This window comes from Cherax quadricarinatus, chromosome 55 (assembly GCF_038502225.1).
Source record: "Cherax quadricarinatus isolate ZL_2023a chromosome 55, ASM3850222v1, whole genome shotgun sequence".
NCBI classification, from domain to species: Eukaryota; Metazoa; Arthropoda; class Malacostraca; order Decapoda; family Parastacidae; genus Cherax; species Cherax quadricarinatus.
Genome location: NC_091346.1, coordinates 25,692,029 through 25,713,601, shown reverse-complemented (window position 1 = coordinate 25,713,601; position 21,573 = coordinate 25,692,029). Strand labels below are relative to the sequence as shown.

At 45.0% G+C, this 21,573-nt stretch overlaps 1 protein-coding gene across 2 annotated transcripts in view; it reads right to left on the bottom strand.

Annotated features, from left to right (window-relative positions):
- The window catches only part of LOC128698956 (uncharacterized), a 302,463-nt gene that overhangs the window by 72,469 nt on the left and 208,421 nt on the right, over nt 1-21,573 (bottom strand). The window lies entirely within an intron of this gene.

Below are 21,573 nucleotides of genomic sequence, written 5' to 3'. Positions count from 1 at the left end.
GGGGGATTTCAACCACAGGGAGATTGACTGGGAAAACCTGGAGCCACATGGGGGTCCCGAAACATGGAGAGCCAGGATGTTGGACGTGGTGCTGGAAAACCTCATGCACCAACATGTTAAGGACACTACCAGAGTGAGAGGGGAGGATGAACCAGCAAGATTGGACCTTGTGTTCACCCTGGGCAGCTCAGACATTGAGGACATCAAGTATGAGAGTCCCCTAGGAGCTAGTGACCACGTGGTTCTGTGCTTTGAATACATAGTAGAGCTGCAAGTGGAGAGAATAACAGGAGTTGAATGGGAAAAGCCTGACTATAAAAGAGGGGACTACATAGGGTTGAAGAACTTCCTGCGGGAGGTCCAGTGGGACAGAGAACTGGCAGGAAAGCCAGTAAATGAAATGATGGAATATGTAACAACAAAATGCAAGGAGGCAGTGGAAAGGTTTATTCCCAAGGGCAACAGTAACAACGGGAAGACCAGAACGAGCCCCTGGTTTACCCGACGGTGTAAGGAGGCAAAAACAAAATGCAATAGAGAATGGAAAAAGTACAGAAGGCAGAGAACACACGAAAATAGGGAGATCAGTCGCAGAGCCAGGAATGAGTACGCACAGGTAAGGAGGGAGGCCCAACGACAGTATGAAAATGACATAGCATCGAGAATCAAGACTGACCCGAAACTGTTGTATAGCCACATCAAGAGGAAGACAACAGTCAAAGACCAGGTGATCAGATTAAGGACAGAAGGTGGAGAACTCACAAGAAATGATCAGGAGGTATGTGAGGAGCTGAACAGGAGATTTAAGGAAGTTTTTACAGTAGAGACAGGAAGGGCTGTGGGAAGACAGCACAGAAGGGAACATCAACAGGGAATATACCAACAAGTGTTGGATGACATACAAACAACTGAGGAGGAGGTGAAGAAGCTCTTAAGTGACCTTGACACCTCAAAGGCGATGGGACCGGACAACATCTCCCCATGGGTCCTTAGAGAAGGAGCAGAGATGCTGTGCGTGCCTCTAACCACAATCTTCAACACATCCCTTGAAACTGGGCAACTACCTGAGAAATGGAAGACAGCTAATGTAGTCCCCATATTTAAGAAAGGAAACAGAAACGAGGCACTAAACTACAGACCTGTGTCTCTGACATGTATTGTGTGCAAAGTCATGGAGAAGATTATCAGGAGGAGAGTGGTCGAACACCTGGAAAGGAACATTATAAATGAAAACCAGCATGGGTTCATGGAAGGCAAATCTTGTATCACAAACCTCCTAGAGTTTTATGACAAGGTAACAGAAGTAAGACACGAGAGAGAGGGGTGGGTAGATTGCGTTTTCCTAGACTGCATTAAGGCCTTTGACACAGTTCCCCACAAGAGATTAGTGCAGAAGCTGGAGGATCAGGCGCATGTAAAAGGGAGGGCACTGCAATGGATAAGGGAATACCTGACAGGGAGGCAGCAACGAGTCATGGTACGTGAAGAGGTATCACAGTGGGCGCCTGTTACGAGCGGGGTCCCACAGGGGTCAGTTCTAGGACCAGTGCTATTTTTGATATATGTGAACGACATGATGGAAGGAATAGACTCTGAAGTGTCCCTGTTCGCAGATGACGTGAAGTTGATGAGAAGAATTAAATCGGACGAGGATGAGGCAGGACTGCAAAGAGACCTGGACAGGCTGGACATGTGGTCCAGTAACTGGCTTCTCGAATTCAATCCAGCCAAATGCAAAGTCATGAAGATTGGGGAGGGGCAAAGAAGACCGCAGACAGAGTATAGGCTAGGTGGACAAAGACTACAGACCTCACTCAGGGAGAAAGACCTTGGGGTGACCATAACACCGAACACATCACCGGAGGCACACATCAACCAAATAACCGCTGCAGCATACGGGTGCCTGGCAAACCTGAGAATAGCGTTCCGATACCTTAATAAGGAATCGTTCAAGACACTGTACACTGTGTATGTTAGGCCCATACTGGAGTATGCAGCACCAGTCTGGAACCCACACCTGATCAACCACGTCAAGAAGTTAGAGAAAGTACAAAGGTTTGCTACAAGGCTAGTCCCAGAGCTCAGGGGAATGTCGTACGAGGAAAGGTTAATGGAAATCGGACTGACGACACTGGAGGACAGAAGGGTCAGGGGAGACATGATAACGACATATAAGATACTGCGGGGAATAGACAAGATGGACAGAGATAGGATGTTCCAGAGAGGGGACACAGGGACAAGGGGTCACAACTGGAAGCTGAAGACTCAGACGAGTCACAGGGACGTTAGGAAGTATTTTTTCAGTCATAGAGTTGTCAGCAAGTGGAAAAGCCTAGCAAGTGAAGTAGTGGAGGCAGGAACCATACATAGTTTTAAGAAGAGGTATGACAAAGCTCAGGAAGCAGAGAGAGGACCCAGTAGCGATCAGTGAAGAGGCGGGGCCAGGAGCTGAGTCTCGACCCCTGCAACCACAATTAGGTGAGTACAATTAGGTGAGTACACACACACACACACACACACACATACACACACACACACACACATACACACACATACACACACACACACACACACACACACACACACACACACACACACACAAACACACACACACACACACACACACACACACACACACACACACACACACACACACACACATACACGGTAAAAGGCTCTTAATTCAGTGAACTGGATCTGTCATCCCTTCCTTGGATCGAACTTGATTACCTCCCAATTCCCCAGATTCCTAAGGTTTTTAGCGCTTCCCCATGAATGTAATAATGATAGTGATACTGTGGAAGTTGTAGACCATCAACCAGCCTTTTTTACCGTTCGTAAGAAAATGCCCGATATAGATGACGGTGGAGCATTGTCTCACCTCTCAGTAAGAGCCTTTGTTTTAGGCTGAGGGACTGGCCACCTCTTAGTAAGAGCCTTTGTTCCAGACTGAGGGACTGACCACCTCTCAGTAAGAGCCTTTGTTTTAGGCTGAGGGACTGACCATCTCTCAGTAAGAGCCTTTGTTTTAGACTGAGGGACTGACCACCTCTCAGTAAGAGCCTTCGTTTTAGGCTGAGGGACTGACCACCTCTTAGTAAGAGCCTTTGTTCCAGACTGAGGGACTGACCACCTCTTAGTAAGAGCCTTTGTTCCAGGCTGAGGGACTGACCACCTCTCAGTAAGAGCCTTTGATTTAGACTGAGGGACTGACCACCTCTCAGTAAGAGCCTTTGTTCCAGGCTGAGGGACTGACCACCTCTCAGTAAGAGCCTTTGTTTTAGACTGAGGGACTGACCACCTCTTACTAAGAGTGACAGACTAATTGCTTCAAAATCACCTGTCTCTGTATGGTGTTCTTGGCTCTGTGATTGTCGGAATCAGAAAATATTCTCTCTCTGTGCTGTATGGCCCTTGTGGGTTTAGCGCTTAGTTATGACGATGATGATGATGATAATAATAATAATAATAATAATAATAATAATAATAATAATAATAATAAATACCAGAAAATAATCTTGAAGAAGCCAGAGTTAGTACTGACTCTGAAGATCAAATGTGACAATAACTTCTTAATCCTTGATGGTGAATCAGACATCTGTGCAATACTTGGGTATCTTGTGGAAACGTTTCGCCAGTCAATGGTTTCATCAGTCCAGTGCAGGGATAATTGGAAGATGAGGAGGACGAGGAGTCTGAGGTAATCAGTCCCTCATTCTGGAGTCGACCTGTTCAGTCCATTAATGCTGAAATTAATTCCCGCATTCTCCAGAGGTACTGACACCAGTGCAAGAGTGCAATACTGGAATAATATTACCCTTAGTAAGTTCTAAAAGAGTAAATACGATAACCCCCTTTTTTAATTAAAATTTTGCAGAGTGCCACCTAGAACGCCCATTTAAAAGGAGGAACATTTATTTAATGTATTTTCCGGCATATAGGCGCGTTTTTCCCACAAAAGTCTTGGAAACTCAGCCTGCGCCTTATATGCTCAAGGTTAGGGTCAAGGGTAGGCTTTGTGTTACACTTTAGCAGCTGTTTACTAACGTTACGTTACAACTGCTTGGTAACATCGCCTTACATCCTCGTGTGCCTTATATGCCGAAAATACGATAAGATTCACAAGCGGTGAAAGTTTGATGCCGATATAAAGAGGCATTCGAAAGAAATCACGTAGAATATCACAATCCGTTCAATTAAATTTGCAAACTGGAACGTACACAGGGTGGAACTTATTAAAAGTTTTTGTTATGCACGATGCACCGGCGGCAGTAAAAGTTTGTAGTCGATCAGAAGTGCTATTCTTTAGTTATTGCATGGACACAAAACCCATTTTATTATATAAAACTTAACGAGTTTACACCTACACAAGCTAAAAAGAAATATACTAAATCTTCCCCTTAGATAGATGTATCAACTCTAATTTGAAGCCGACCAGAAGCAGCATTCTCAAGGTATCGCATGGAAAAATACCTAACAATTTTTATAGCAAAATGCGCAAATTGGCAGATGCACATTTCAGCATCACTGTGAACCTTCCACTAAGATACACCAGGGTTGAAAATTTGAAGCCGATCAGAAGACGCATTCTTAAATTATTGAATGGAATACACCATTCAATTTTTAAATTAAACTTAATGGTACGTCAGACAGGAACCAGCTAGTACATACATTGTATACAATACCCACAACATGAAGAATAAGACACATGTACAACATTTGGGTATCTTTATCGTAGACGTTTTGCCATCCAGTGGTTTTATCAATACAAATTCCAGGACATAATGTGAAGACTCTGAAGAGTCTTCAAGACAACGGTGATCTTCGCCAACTCCAAGACTGAGGGACTGATTACCTCATCTTTTGTATATAGTTCTACAGTTTTCACATTATGTCCTTGTATTGATAAAGCCACTGGATGGTGAAACGTTTACAGATAAAGACACCCAGATGCTGTACATGTGTCTAATTCTTTAAACAGGAACCAACTAGCTTGCAAGACCAGAAAACAGTCGTGGAATTCAACAAATTTTACACTAATGAAGTGGTAACTACATTTTCCGTCATGGAAGGTCATTAAGACTGCAGTCACTTGCTTAAGACCCGTCAGGAACACTTTAAGACCTATAATGAGACGTCATAATATTCTCTGTATATACACTGAGAGGCATACAGCTCGGTGTGTATATCTTGCCTACAGTGACGCTAGTGTTACCTGCAGTGACGCAAGGGATACTTATAGTAATGTTAGTGCTACCTACAATGACGCCAGTGTTATATGCAGTGACGCCAGTGTTATCTGCAGTGATGCCAGGGATACCTGCAGTGACGCCAGAGATACCTGCAGTGACGCCAGAGATACCTGCAGTGACGCCAGAGATACCTGCAGTGACGCCAGGGATACCTGCAGTGACGCCAGGGATACCTGCAGTGACGCCAGGGATACCTGCAGTGACACCAGAGATACCTGCAGTGACGCCAGGGATACCTGCAGTGACACCAGAGATACCTGCAGTGACGCCAGGGATACTTGCAGTGACGTCAGTGATACCTGTAGTGACACCAGTACTACCTGCCGTGTGACAGCTGGTACTGCGGGTGCAACATTACCAGCTGTCGCCAGCTGTCACGTTACCGTCACTCCCTGGGGGACAAGCTGTCAGTGTCCCGTCCGGTTACTGTCCACAACTGACCTCACACCTGTCACTACCCGACTTTTATATTGTACATTCCGCAAATCTGATTTGGGGGCGGCTGCACAGGAATTATGTGCTGCTGATGTATTCTGTATGACATTTACAAAGTGGGAACAAAAGCTAGCTGTGTCCCTGTCATCGGACAAGATGGATTATATACAGTGTTTAAATCTGTCAGTCTGAGCTGGCAGACTTCATTAATGTCAGCCTAAACTGGGAGACTTCAGCAGTGTCAGTCTGAACTGGCAGACTTCAGTAGGACAATGAGGATATCGTCAAGTATTCCATGAAAGGCTCATCAGCTACGGCTGTATAACCCTTGTGGCCTGAGCACTTACTCATAATAATAATAATAATCATCATGATAATAGCAATAATAACAATAACAATAATAATAATCAACTAGGACAGCATCAAAGGCTACCTTCCAGCAGAGCGGCAGTTACTATCACTTGACAATTACCATCTCTTAAGATGACCCATCCTATACACAGCAGAATTTTTTTTGTGTGGAGATCTCTCAATCATCGCAGAGATGAGGCATCAAAAATTATTTATAAGAGAAGAATAAATGGGAGGGAAGAAATTTGGACTTCATTATGTTATGAATCAAGTTGAACTTTTCCAGTGAACTTCTGAGGTCAGGAGCTGAGGTCAGCAAGTTGATTAGGTTGAAAGACTTCACGTGGATCATTAAGGCCGAATTTCGGATCACGGATAAAAATAAAAACTTAAACGAAAGGCCGGGTTTTATATTAAAATATAAGTCAGTATTAACGCTGAGAAATACACTCTGGTGTATATAAACGAAGAAATACACCTCTTTGTGTGTGTGTGTGTGTGTGTGTGTGTGTGTGTGTGTGTGTGTGTGTGTGTACTCACCTAGTTGTACTCACCTAGTTGAGGTTCAGGGGTCGATTCGTAGCTCCTGGCCCCGCCTCTTCACTGGTCGCTACTAGGTCACTCTCCCTGAACGGTGAGCTTTATCATACCTCTGCTTAAAGCTATGTATGGATCCTGCCTCCACTACATCGCTTCCCAAACTATTCCACTTACTGACTATTCTGTGGCTGAAGAAATACTTCCTAACATCCCTGTGATTCATCTGTGTCTTCAACTTCCAACTGTGTCCCCTTGTTGCTGTGTCCCATCTCTGGAACATCCTGTCTTTGTCCACCTTGTCAATTCCTCTCAGTATTTTGTATGTCGTTATCATGTCCTCCCTATCTCTCCTGTCCTCCAGTGTCATCAGGTTGATTTCCCTTAACCTCTCCTCGTAGGACATACCTCTTAGCTCTGGGACTAGTCTTGTTGCAAACCTTAGCACTTTCTCTAGTTTCTTTACGTGCTTGGCTAGGTGTGGGTTCCAAACTGGTGCCGCATACTCCAATATGGGCCTAACGTACACTGTGTACAGGGTCCTGAATGATTCCTTATTAAGATGTCGGAATGCTGTTCTGAGGTTTGCTAGGCGCCCGTATGCTGCAGCAGTTATTTGGTTGATGTGCGCTTCAGGAGATGTGCCTGGTGTTATACTCACCCCAAGATCTTTTTCCTTGAGTGAGGTTTGTAGTCTCTGGCCCCCTAGACTGTACTCCATCTGCGGTCTTCTCTGCCATACCCCAATCTTCATGACTTTGCACTTGTGTGTGTGTGTGTGTGTGTGTGTGTGTGTGTGTGTGTGTGTGTGTGTGTGTGTGTGTGTGTGTGTGTGTGTGTGTGTGTGTGTGTGTGTGTGTGTGTGTGTGTGCGCAGAACAAAGGGCACAATACCGTGTTACTGAAACTTTGCAAATGGTCAAGTCGGATCGAAACGTCGACATAAGCTTCTCTCAATAAATAAAATACTCAAAAACATAAAAATTCAATATTAGCAACAACAACAAAAATCAGCGGTCGAAAAAAAATCTATAAAAAGAAAATTCGGTAGAAAGACAACCAACTCACTTAGGGATGACGCAGCTGACAGGTTTAAAATTTCATAAGTTGTTAACTAGATGGCGTTGACGCAGTTCATATCTGAATTAATGTTCTTCATATTAATTCTTGATCAGCTGGGCGGCGGCGGCGCTGCGCCAGGCTAGCACCACCGACCTGACAGATGCCACCAGGAGACCACCAGGAGACAAGCCCCCAGGAGACCACCAGGAGACCAACTACCAGAAAACCAACCACCAGGAGACTAGCTACCAGGAGAACATCCACCAGAAGACCAGCTACCAGGAAACCAGCCACCAGGAGGCCAGCCATCAGGAGACCAGCCACCAAGAGACCAGCCACCAGGAGACCAGCCACCAGGAGACTAGTTATAAGGAGACCAGCCACCAGGAGACTAGCTATAAGGAGACCAGCTACCAGGAGACCAGCTATAAGCAGACCAGCCACTAGGAGATCAGCCACCAGGAGACCAGCCACCAGGAGACCAGCCACCAGGAGACCATCCACCAGAAAACCAGCCACCAGGAGACCAGCCACCAGGAGACTAGCAATGAGGTGACCAGCCACTAGAAGACCAGCTATAAGGAGATCAGCCACCAGAAGACCAGCCACCAAGAGATCAGCCACCAGAAGACCAGCCACCAGGAGACCAGCCACGAGGAGACTAGCCACCAGGAGACAAGCTATAAGGAGACCAGCCACCAGGAGGCCAGCCACCAGGAGACCAGCCACCAGGAGACCAGTTACCAGGAGGCCAGCCACCAGGAGACCAGACACCAGGAGACCAGCTATAAGCAGACCAGCCACTAGGAGACCAGCCACCACGAGACCAACCACCAGGAGACCAGCCACCAAGAGACCAGCCACCAGGAGACCAGCTATAAGCAGACCAGCCACGAGGAGACCAGCCACCAGGAGACCAGCCACCAGGAGACCAGCCACCAAGAGACCAGCCACCAAGAGACCAGCTTTAAGGAGACCAGCCACAAGACCAGCCACCAGGAGACCAGCCACCAGGAGACCAGCCACCAGGAGACCAGCCACCAGGAGACCAGCCACCAGAGACCAGCCACCGGGAGACCAGCCACCAGGAGACCAGTCACCAGGAGACCAGCCACCAGGAGACCAGCCACCAGGAGACCAGCCACCAGGAGACCAGCCACCAGGAGACCAGCCACCAGGAGACCAGCCACCAGGAGACCAGCCACCAGAAACCAGCCACCATGAGACCAGCCACCAGGAGACCAGCCACCAGAGACCAGCCACCAGGAGACCAGCCACCAGGAGACCAGCCACTAGGAGACCAGCCACCAGAGACCAGCCACCAGGAGACCAGCCACCAGGAGACCAGCCACCAGGAGACCAGCCACTAGGAGACCAGCCACCAGAGACCAGCCACCAGGAGACCAGCCACCAGGAGACCAGCCACTAGAGACCAGCCACCAGGAGACCAGCCACCAGGAGACCAACCACCAGGAGACCAGCCACTAGGAGACCAGCCACCAGAGACCAGCCACCAGGAGACCAGCCACCAGGAGACCAGCCACCAGAGACCAGCCACCAGGAGACCAGCCACCAGGAGACCAGCCACCAGAAACCAGCCACCATGAGACCAGCCACCAGGAGACCAGCCACCAGGAGACCAGCCACCAGAGACCAGCCACCAGGAGACCAGCCACCAGGAGACCAGCCACCAGGAGACCAGCCACTAGGAGACCAGCCACCAGAGACCAGCCACCAGGAGACCAGCCACTAGGAGACCAGCCACCAGAGACCAGCCACCAGGAGACCAGCCACCAGGAGACCAGCCACCAGAGACCAGCCACCAGGAGACCAGCCACCAGGAGACCAGCCACCAGAGACCAGCCACCAGGAGACCAGCCACCAGGAGACCAGCCACTAGGAGACCAGCCACCAGAGACCAGCCACCAGGAGACCAGCCACCAGGAGACCAGCCACCAGGAGACCAGCCACCATGAGACCAGCCACCAGGAGACCAGCCACCAGGAGACCAGCCACCAGGAGACCAGCCACCAGAAACCAGCCACCAGGAGACCAGCCACCAGGAGACCAGCCACCAGGAGACCAGCCACCAGGAGACCAGCCACCAGGAGACCAGCCACCAGAAACCAGCCACCAGGAGACCAGCCACCAGGAGACCAGCCACCAGGAGACCAGCCACCAGGAGACCAGCCACCAGGAGACCAGCCACCAGGAGACCAGCCACCAGAGACCAGCCACCAGGAGACCAGCCACCAGAGACCAGTCACCAGGAGACCAGCCACCAGGAGACCAGCCACCAGGAGACCAGCCACCAGAGACCAGCCACCAGGAGACCAGCCACCAGGAGACCAGCCACCAGAAACCAGCCACCAGGAGACCAGCCACCAGGAGACCAGCCACCAGGAGACCAGCCACCAGGAGACCAGCCACCAGGAGACCAGCCACCAGAGACCAGCCACCAGGAGACCAGCCACCAGAGACCAGTCACCAGGAGACCAGCCACCAGAGACCAGCCACCAGGAGACCAGCCACCAGAGACCAGTCACCAGGAGACCAGCCACCAGGAGACCAGCCACCAGGAGACCAGCCACCAGAGACCAGCCACCAGGAGACCAGCCACCAGAGACCAGCCACCAGGAGACCAGCCACCAGGAGACCAGCCACCAGAAACCAGCCACCAGGAGACCAGCCACCAGGAGACCAGCCACCAGGAGACCAGCCACCAGGAGACCAGCCACCAGGAGACCAGCCACCAGGAGACCAGCCACCAGAGACCAGCCACCAGGAGACCAGCCACCAGAGACCAGCCACCAGGAGACCAGCCACCAGGAGACCAGCCACCAGGAGACCAGCCACCAAAAGTTATCATCAAGGAAACAGGAAAATTCAGACAATGAGGAAAACTTAATATCGTAAGATAAAGAAATGAGAAAATGAATAAAAATCTCAATGAAATACATGACTTGGAAGATTAAAAAATGAAACGGAATGCGTAGACGAATTAAAAATTAACTGAATATCAACAAGTTCTTGGACAAAGAGAGAGAGAGAGAGAGAGAGAGAGGGAGAGAGAGAGAGAGAGAGAGAGAGAGAGAGAGAGAGAGAGAGAGAGAATTAGGAAAACAAAATTTACTCAAATTAAAATGCAATATATATATATATATATATATATATATATATATATATATATATATATATATATATATATATATATATATATATCAAATGTCGTGAATGTCGTGCCGAATAGGTAAAAATGGTCAATTAGCAAAAACTCATTTAAAATTATGCCCTTTCTAAAATTTTATCTTATACTTTAAAGATATATTTTTTTTCATTTATGTTAATGTAAAAATTAATAATTTTGTACCAAAAATATTAGAAAACTTACCTGACCTTATTATAACAAGCGCAATTTAATTTAGCCTAATCCAGCTAAATATATTTTAAATAAGTAATTTAATAATAAACAAATACAACGAAATATATTTTTTTCGTTAGGTTCAGAATGATTTTTGCGAAATTATTGCATACACAAATTTTCACTTGCCTTATTCGGCAAGAAGAACGTTGCTATTTAAGCCTAAATCGCAAGTTTTAATCTGCACGACATATACATCTTGGTAGGTTAGCCAGGCGGTTATTGGCTGAAGACGATGATGACGTCACGGTCGCCACCACTTGCCCGCCAGTTTTTCTCTTCTGATTGTTTGACAGTGACATCACGGTGACATTACATTGGCATCCTTGCTTACTTAGTGACATCACACTCACACCTTTGATTACTTGACAGTGACGTTACATTGACTTCTGTGTCCTTGATTCCTGGGTAGAGACACTTCACTCTCAACTTTCACCTAGACCTGCTTTAATTGGCTACCTGTATAAGTAACAGATATAAGAAACTTGGAACTGGGACCAGGGAACTGGAAACACGAAAACTAGAAACTGTAAGACCATGGAAGTGGGAGTTAATATGCACGAAACTGGAAACTAGGAAAGTAACACTCTGGAACCTGGAACTAGGAAAATAGGATCTTCGCATTGGAAAAGAAAGGATTAGGACACTTGTAACCTTGTAACTAAGCAACAAAGAACTTGAACTAGGCAACAAAGAACAGGGAACTCGGCAACAAGGAACTGTGAACCAGGAAACAAAGAACTGTGAACCAGGAAACAAAGAACTGAGAACCAGGAAACAAAGAATTGAGAGCCGAGAAATAAAGAACTGTGAACCAGGAAACAAAGAACTGTGAACCAGGAAACAAAGAACTGTGAACCAGGAAACAAAGAACTGTGAACCAGGAAACAAAGAACTGAGAACCAGGAAACAAAGAATTGAGAGCCGAGAAATAAAGAACTGTGAACCAGGAAACAAAGAACTGTGAACCAGGAAACAAAGAACTGTGAACCAGGAAACAAAGAACTGAGAACCAGGAAACAAATGACTGAGAACCGGGAAATAAAGAACTGTGAACCAGGAAACAAAGAACTGTGAACCAGGAAACAAAGAACTGTGAACCAGGAAACATAGAACTGAGAACCAGGAAACAAAGAACTGTGAACCAGAAAACAAAGAACTGTGAACCAGGAAACAAAGAACTGAGAACCAGGAAACAAATGACTGAGAACCGGGAAATAAAGAACTGTGAACCAGGAAACAAAGAACTGTGAACCAGGAAACAAAGAACTGTGAACCAGGTAACATAGAACTGAGAACCAGGAAACAAAGAATTGTGAACCAGGGAACTATGAATTTGGACCGGGGAAGTAAGAAACTGGGAACTGGGAAAGAACACGCGAATTAGGAATAGAGAAACGTAAACTTTGAACTGTTTCAATTGGAACTGTATTTGTACTGTACTGTAATAGACTGCATTGCATTGTATCGCATTTATTGAACCGTTGAACCTTTTCGAGCCATTGAGCACAAGTAGTAAAGGCTCTATCCTACGTCCACTAAACACAACTCGCTTCTTGTACAAGAATGGTATACAATACAGACAAGATGAAAACTGAGACACATGTGTCTCAGTTTTCAACTTGTCGCTATTGTATACCATTCTTGTACAACTTGTTAGACACTGCAACATCATGGAATCTTGGTTCAGAGGATATCTACATGACCTTCATCACTGCTACTACAACTACTACTACAACTTACCCATCCCTTTGGGTATGACCTACATCCATTGGTGAATCCCGCCTACCAGTGACTATGCCCTCGTCTGTCACCCGTCCCAATCCACCTGGCGTTAGTATATAAGCGCCAGTCTCTTTGCCTCTGCTCCAGAATCTTCACGACTACGGTGCTCTTCACACCAACTCCAAGGCTGAGGGACTCATTATCTCATCTTTTGTATATAGTTCCACTGTCTTCAAATTATGTCCTAGAATTTGTATTGATAAAGCTACTGGATAGCGAAACGTCTACAACAAAGATACCCAGATGTTGCACGTGTCTCAATTTTCACAACTCGCTTCTTGTTTCCAGACGCTTCAAGCACCGTTGTTTTCTTTAATGAAACCTGACGGGTGAGTAAAGAAAAAATGGCACAATACCGTGACTGGAACAATACACCAATAACCCGCACATAAGAGAGAGAAGCTTACGACGACGTTTCGGTCCGCCTTGGACCATTTACAAAGTCAAACTGTGTGACTTTGTAAAAGGATGAGAACTGGAAATCGGCGATTACCAACTATGCCTCGCTAATAAAGAACTAGAAAAAGATTCTAGGCAACTACGTCACTAAACGCTGGCGTAGTGTAAAAGTCGATGATGCAGTATTTGTAAATGGATAGATATATACAACCCGGCTATGTATATACAGATAGCAGAGCCAGGCGCAGTAGTATACAGTGTATACATAATTTGTGTTGCGGCTGCACTGCAGCAGAGTGCGGTGTTAACAGTTCTTTGCAATCGTGTTATTACGATTTCTTGAGTCATGTTGACGGCAGTGAAGGGACTTGAGCTAGAGTTCGTCACGGCCACGCTAGCTGGAGATTCGTCTGTAAAAACTTGCATTTGTGGTCACAGTGGTGCCTGTGCTAACCTTCCTATGGTGTAGAAATACACCTAGCTGGATGAATCTTATTGTGGCTAGCTGGTCTAGTGGCTAACGCGACGGGCTGGAGTTTTGCGACTCTATGACCGCGGGTTCAATCCCGGCCGGGGGTATGGTTTATGACAGGTAGAGTGTGGTGTTAACATGACAGGTGGAGTGCGGTGTTAACATGACAGGTAGAGTGCGGTGTTAACATGACAGGTAGAGTGCGGTGTTAACATGACAGGTAGAGTTCGGTGTTAACATGACAGGTTGAGTGCAGTGTTAACATGACAGGTAGAGTGTGGTTTTAACATTACAGGTTGAGTGCAGTGTTAACATGACAGGTAGAGTGCAGTGTTAACATTACAGGTTGAGTGTGGTGTTAAAATGACAGGTAGAGTGCAGTGTTAACATTACAGGTTGAGTGTGGTGTTAAAATGACAGGTAGAGTGCAGTGTTAACATTACAGGTTGAGTGCAGTGTTAACATGACAGGTAGAGTGTGGTTTTAACATTACAGGTTGAGTGCAGTGTTAACATGACAGGTAGAGTGCGGTGTTAACATGACAGGTAGAGTGCGGTGTTAGCATGACAGGTAGAGTGTGGTGTTAACTTTACAGGTTGAGTGAGGTGTTAACATGACAGGTAGAGTGCGGTGTTAACATGTCAGCATAGTTGCTGATCCCTGTGTTGTATAGCATATTATAGTATCATCCATGTGTTTATATAGAAGACCCCTTAGGCCGAGTGACTGTGTGACGTCACGGGATGCGCATGTGTACGTTCGTACCTCTGCCTCTTTCTCAGTCGGCGTTTGACACAGGCTAGGACAAGGCAGAGGCTGGGCTCCATCTCCCATCATCACAGTCTGACAATATATTGTTACCATCCAACCAGTGTGTCTACCTTCAACCCTCGATATCTCCATTTAAGAACCCCTATGATAAATGGTGGCAACGGAGTGCCTGTAATTCTGACGATTACAGCGATTTCTGGAGATAAATTTCGACCGAGCCGGCTGCCATCTTGTGAGTAGGCCTGCCGAGCAGGGTACGCTCGACCTACCCCAGCCAGCTACCTCAAGCCAGCTACTCTCCCCAACTTCTACCAGCCACTACATTATTCACTGGTCAGTCTCTTTGTATTAGTGTTTATCTGCTTATTTCCATCACTCCCGAGGGGTTGACCCGAGTTTGCAAAATAAGCCAGCTTCCAGTCTGTGGTGGGGGAGTCAGAACAACAGAGTCCAGTCCAACCTAGCCTACTCCATCCAGTTCTTTTGCCTGCCAAGCCAGCTTCCACCCCTGCTGTGCTCATCGTGAGAAGTTTCAAGCTATTCTGTGTGAAGGGTTAAGATAAGCCAGCTAGCAACTAACCCAAGTGTCTTACCCCAGTACTCAAGCAAGCCACGTGAGTAGTCTTCATCGCTTGTGATTCAAGCTCCAAGCCATTCTGAGTGCTCTTTTTCATCCCTGTGGTGTTGTGGTATTTTGTGGGTGTATTTTAAGCCAACCAGCTTAGAATATCTTCGCGCCAGTGTGGGTGTCCTCAGGCCCGGTGGCCTGGTGGCTAAAGCTCCCGCTTCACACACGGAGGGCCCGGGTTCGATTCCCGGCGGGTGGAAACATTTCGACACGTTTCCTTACACCTGTTGTCCTGTTCACCTAGCAGCAAATAGGTACCTGGGTGTTAGTCGACTGATGTGGGTCGCATCCTGGGGGACAAGATTAAGGACCCCAATGGAAATAAGTTAGACAGTCCTCGATGACGCACTGACTTTCTTGGGTTATCCTGGGTGGCTAACCCTCCGGGGTTAAAAATCCGAACGAAATCTTATCTTATCTTATCTTATCCCATAGGCCCACCCACCCACTCACCACGTGTCTCACCACCCATGGTCTTAGCCCTGCTAAGCCCACCCACTCACCACGTGTCTCACCACCCCCGGTCTTAGCCCTTCTAAGCCCACCCACCCACCCACTCACCATGCAGCCTCAGACGCCTCACCCAGCCATTAACCCACTGACCCAACCTCTACCAGTGTTTTGGTACACTACTAGGGGTTATAGCACCATATTTTAAGGACCACATAGGGGGTCAAGAGCTAGTGTGTGTTTTGCACCATCATTGAAAGCCTCCTGTGTGTGTCTATCATCGATTTAAGCGCAATTCTACGATCAAGTGTGCTGAGGAGCAGTGAGTCAGCAACCAGTCTCCTCTACTCTCCACTACCATCAACCTTTATTCTTCACCAAGTCCTTACAGCGATAATATTTTTCATATAGACATTTGCGAGTGTTGAGACATTTCTTTTGTGTTCCAGTGATTTTCTTAGTGACATTCAGTGACTCTCGATCAGACTCAGTGTTTGTTTGCAATAATCTTTTTATCTCCTTAATTCAGTGTTAATTTTCATGCATTATCTTATGTCTGTTGTGTTGTGTTTCTTTTATACACTTGAAGTAAGTACTTAGTGTTTTTCCTTTGTTGTGTGTGCAACATGTGAGCAGTATAGAACTTGTGTTTACACTTCAGAATCACCTAGTGTTCTCAGTATTCCAGTGAAGTATTTCAGTAATTTTTCACCTCATATTCTGCATCACAACTCAGTGTTGTCTCAGTTATATATAATTTTTTCATCCCAGCATTTGTGTATTCTTTTTTTGTTGTTCTCTGTGTGTTGAACATTTTTTTTGTGTGTTCATATTCTTTCATTTAGCCAGTGTCTAATTTGTCTTATTTCCACAGACAATAGTGCCATTGTTTTGTGCAAGCAAGATAATAATTATCTTATCAAAGTTTTCACACACCAAGTTTCATTGCAAGAAAATTCTAGTATTGTGTTTATGTTGATGTGTTGTGTTCTGCATCACTGTAAGTGTTCAAACTTTTTGTTCTGTGTTTTAGCACCTATTATTTTTTCATGTTTCATTGAACAAATTCACTCTTAGTGCAATTTTTAAGTTCTTCTTTTAGAGTAAATTGTTCTTTTGCTTGTTAAGTGTTGTTTGAGTGCAGTTAAGAGTTAAAGTGTTCAATCAGTTCATTCCTTGACATATTTCTTTTCTTGTGTGTGTAATAATTTTTTTATTATTGCATAATGACTCATTTTGCAATAATTCTTGTGCAAATATTGTGCTGCCATTAAAGTTTTTCTTGCAGAAATTTTATGCAGTGTTGTGCAGTACGTTTTGTTTAGCAATTATTTGCAATATTGCTACAGTTTATTTCAGTGCAGTTTCATATGCTCTGTTCTGTGCATAATATTTTATTCTTTGTGTGCCATTTTATTTTATTTCAGTGAATTATGTCCCAGTTTGTTTTATTTTTGCACAAGCTTTATTGAGTCCATTTTATCATTTTATTGTGTATTTCCCTATTGCATTGAGAGTAAAGACAACTCACTGTGCCAGTCATTCAATTTAAAGTAAAATTGAGCAAATCAGATTTGAGTAAAGTACAAGTTCTCTTGATTTTCAAAGTGTTGTTCATTCAATTGCGTATTTTTCTTGTGCGAGTTTCTTTGCTTACTGTGTGACCTGTCAATTTTTAATTACTTATGCAGAATAGTTAAGCATTTTCTTCCCATTTAAGTTCACTGTGTTGTGTGTTCCTCAGTTATGTTTTCTTTTGTTTCTCTAAATTCTTGTTTTACATTTTGCAAACATGTCTCAAGTTTTCTCAAGCGATGCCTCAGCACACGCTACTAGTACAACCATTAATGCGTCAGCCCAAAATTCGAGTAACTCCTTATCAAACAATAGATACACTCAGACTTCTAGCCTGCATAATTTTAGTCGTGATCCGTATGATGCTATGCCATTGTTCAATGGTAACCCAAACAACCTTGAAGGTTGGTTTACCGCTGTTCGAGCCAGAGCTGATGCTTCAGTTGATGGTCTTCCATCTGAAAGTTGTTTAATCAGTATCGGAAAGGAGAGTCTAGCCCGTTCTCCAGCAGCCTCACATGTATTCAACTTAATTCGTATGAAGGACTTTCAAGATCTAACCAGGTGGCAAGATTATGAACAGTTAATTCGTAACTATCTTGAACCGGTGCGAGAAACCGATCCGTTTGTCATTCTCAAAGAATTAGTTTCCACAGCTCCGAGACCAGAAGAGTCATTAGATGAGTTTGCCCTTCATCTTAATAACCTAATGTCCTCATTCGTTAAAGCAGGTCAAAATTCCAAGTACCTAAAAGATAACGATAAACCAGCCCTTGATGGGTTTGCCAAATTAGCCGCATTTGGAGTTATTAACAACTAATGCCACCGACATCTATGTATGTGTACAATTCAAGTCCGCTAGATGCTACTATGGGACCGCTCGCAGCTCTCATCCATGTACGAAATTTGTGTCCCGAGGGAACCTTCCCTTATCGTAAGTCTATGCCAACCACTTTGTCTACTCCTGTACCTCCTCTAGTTTGTGCTACTACCAAAACTCCCAACCTTAATCACTCGCGTCCATCATCCAAAGCTAGTGTTAAGAGCCATCATTCCCGTAGCACCCGTAGTATGTACAGTACCCACAGTCAAAGAACTTGCTACAATTGTGGTTACCGTGGCCATATTGCTATTAATTGTCATGATAGTCACCCTAAGAAGCATCGTACTGATGAGTACCAGTCAGATCTTCCCTACTATACTTATCATAGAATTCATGGACATGACACATCTGAGTGCAATGCTCTCTACAACCTGCAGTACTCTAGATCTTTCTATGGCCGTTCCAACCGCAGAGCCAGGAGAGGAAACAGACGTCGTGGTTCACAAACTAACCAGAACCAGGCTCATTCTTCCAATTCAGGGGAATCCAAGCGCCCAAGTCTACTCATCCAGTCGTGACAGTAGGTGATAATGAGTACACCATCCCAGTTCAAAATTCCTATGAAGCCTTAGCCAGCCTTGAGAATGACAACCCTGCTGTTGATGCTGCTTCACACGTCTCTGACGTAGAGGAATTTGGAGATGAAGTAGAAAATGCCTTCTCCGATGACAACCCACCTTTCTGTTTGCATATAACTCCTAACGAAACGATTGGTCCTTTAGTACAAGCTTCTGTCCATAATGCGCCCGTTCATGTGTTCATGGACTCTGGTGCGCAAGTTAATATCATCAGGTCTAGCGTGTTTAAAGAGAAGCAGTTATGACGTGTCCTCCTCGTTGAACCAACTACTGTAACCTCCCTTAGTGGAGTAGCTGGTTCCCTTCTGCGAGTCCGAGGTCAGACTTTGCTCACCTTTACTATCCAAGGCAGAGACTTTACTGCTGCTTTTCTTGTTGTCGACCAGATTACTTTCCCTGGTGACCTTTGTTGCGAATAAGAATTTTTTTTATATAACTTCAGAATGTGGCCTGTTACCATTCATTTCTTATGCAACAAGATTTTTGGATCTGAGTTATTTAAGTTTTAGAGTCTAGGGGAAATAATTTCAACTGGGAAACTCCATAGAATAATATTCAAATTTATTAAAGTATTTAAATACAATACTTTATCTTATCTTTGTAGTTAATGTACTTAATACTTTGTACAATAAATTTACCATATACATTTAGTTCAAAATCATGGAAATGTCACATTAATAAGGAAGTTTAATTATTCTTCCTGTAATTTAGTCTTCAATAACATTTACGTCTTTGTCTTAACAAGACTGTAAACTCAAAATACAAGATTTAACAAGACCTTTGAATCTGGCCGTAAAGTATCTCTATGGATTACTGAACTGACCAAGAATATAAATATCAAAAGAGTCTTTCAAAGCAATGAGGAACAAACTGAGTCAGCTCTAGAGTGCAATTCTCAAAACCATTCAACTGTACACTGTAAGAGCCAATATACGATCAGCTGTCAGGGCTAGAGCAGGGAGCAGACTGACTACTTGCCAGTCTGTTGACGTGTCGTCAGGTTGGATCAGCTGACCCACGTCAGCCAGCCGGACATAAACAATTGAACAATTCACCGGATAGTTCCGAGACTTAAACTCTACTCTATATACACAAGAAATCCTACCTAACAATAATAGTAAAATAATAGTGATAATAATAACAAAATAGTGATAATAACAAAATAGTGATAATAGTGATAATACCATGGTATTTTTCATATATATTAACAGATAATAATATAACACCGAAAGTCTCTATTTTAGCTATAAACGGGGACTTTCGCGCTATAATATTAAGTGATGAACATATTCTCTTACAATAGTTAAATAACACAGGATGACCAATTTTGAAGATATAACAACCTTCTACTGGGATTTGCTTCCATGCGAGACTTACGCATTGTGCTCGACCCCTACCGATGGCATGCCCAAATTGACGACTTGATCGTTCCATTTTGGGGTTACCAGCTTGGATCAGAAATCTGCCATACTGCCGCAGAGTATGATGTACGGATTAAGTCCTTACAAGCCAATGCATTCTCCAGTAGCATACCCAAGCGGTCAGGCACTGGTAACTCTGTCACTCCCATCTGTGTTCCACCTACACCTTCAGACTTGCAAGATAGTGTTCCGTTGCCTCAAGTGTCTGGGGACACTCAGACTGCCTTGAGTGCACAGCCTATCCCTGCAATGACTGCTAGTTCGAGTAGTAGTTTCTCCACAGGGGACGCCTTGTCGGAAAACGATTACTTGAAACTAGTAATGCCATCTCTTGTTGATGTCACATGCCGTCTGCAGAAAGACGTCTGTTGCGGCTAGTGCTCTCACTAGAGTGTCTGTTGTTGTTCCTAATGTTCCAGATGGTGATAACGTCCTAGTTGACAGTGATTCCTGCAAGGTCAAGGGTTTATTTGTTGAACCTTCCTTACACGTTGTAAGAGACAGTAAGATCCATTTATTCCTTGCTAACACTTCGGGTCACAGTGTTCGTCTCAGAGCAAATACCAATCTCGTTGACCTAGTTCACTATCCTTACCCTGTTCAAGTACAGGATGACGTGCCACCTGACCAGTGGGTCAGTGCTATTTCAACAGTGGAGACCTCATCCACTCTGCTGGATCAATCCATTCCACCAGTTGAGGAGAAAGACTTAGCTCCCACTGACTTCCCAGACGAAGTCAAGCGTTTGTTGACTTTGTTGAACAAATGTCGTAACGCCATTGCCTTACCAGGTGAGAAGATGGGTATAACAAACTTATTGTCCCATCGTATTCCACCTGAACCTGGTACTAGACCTATCTATATACCTGCGTACAGAATGCCTCATTCCCAAGTTGCTGTCGCAGAGGAATTGATCAATCAGATGCTCGATGATGGAGTTATTGCACATAGCAATTCACCCTGGAATGCGCCCTTGATCCTAGTGCCTAAGAAGGATGGCACTTGACGCCCGTTGATTGACTTTAGGAAGTTAAATGCGAAAACTATTCCAGATCGCTTCCCACTTCCTGTACTAGGTGATCTTTTAAGCAATATCGGAGATAACAAAGTCTTCTCGACCCTGGACTTGTTACAAAGGTTTTGGCAAGTCCCTCTTCACGAGGACAGCCAAGAGTTAACTGCATTCTCCACTCCCACAGGTCATTATCACTTCCTTCGAATGGCTTTTGGATTACGATCTTCTCCTATCACGTTCTCTAGACTCATGACCAATATCTTTAGAGGTCTTATAGGTAAAGCACTTATGGTGTACTTAGACAACGTAATCATCATGTCCGAAGATGTGGATACACACCTGAAAAGACTTGATATAGTACTTGGCAAGCTTGAAGAAGCCAATTTAAAGATCAAACTGTCCAAATGTCAATTTTTCAGATCAGAAATTAAGTTTCTTGGTCACGTAGTCACTCCTAGAGGGGTTACGACTGATCAAAGTAACTGCAGTACTAAATTTTCCAACTCCCAAAACTGCTGATGCCGTAAGATCCTTTGTGG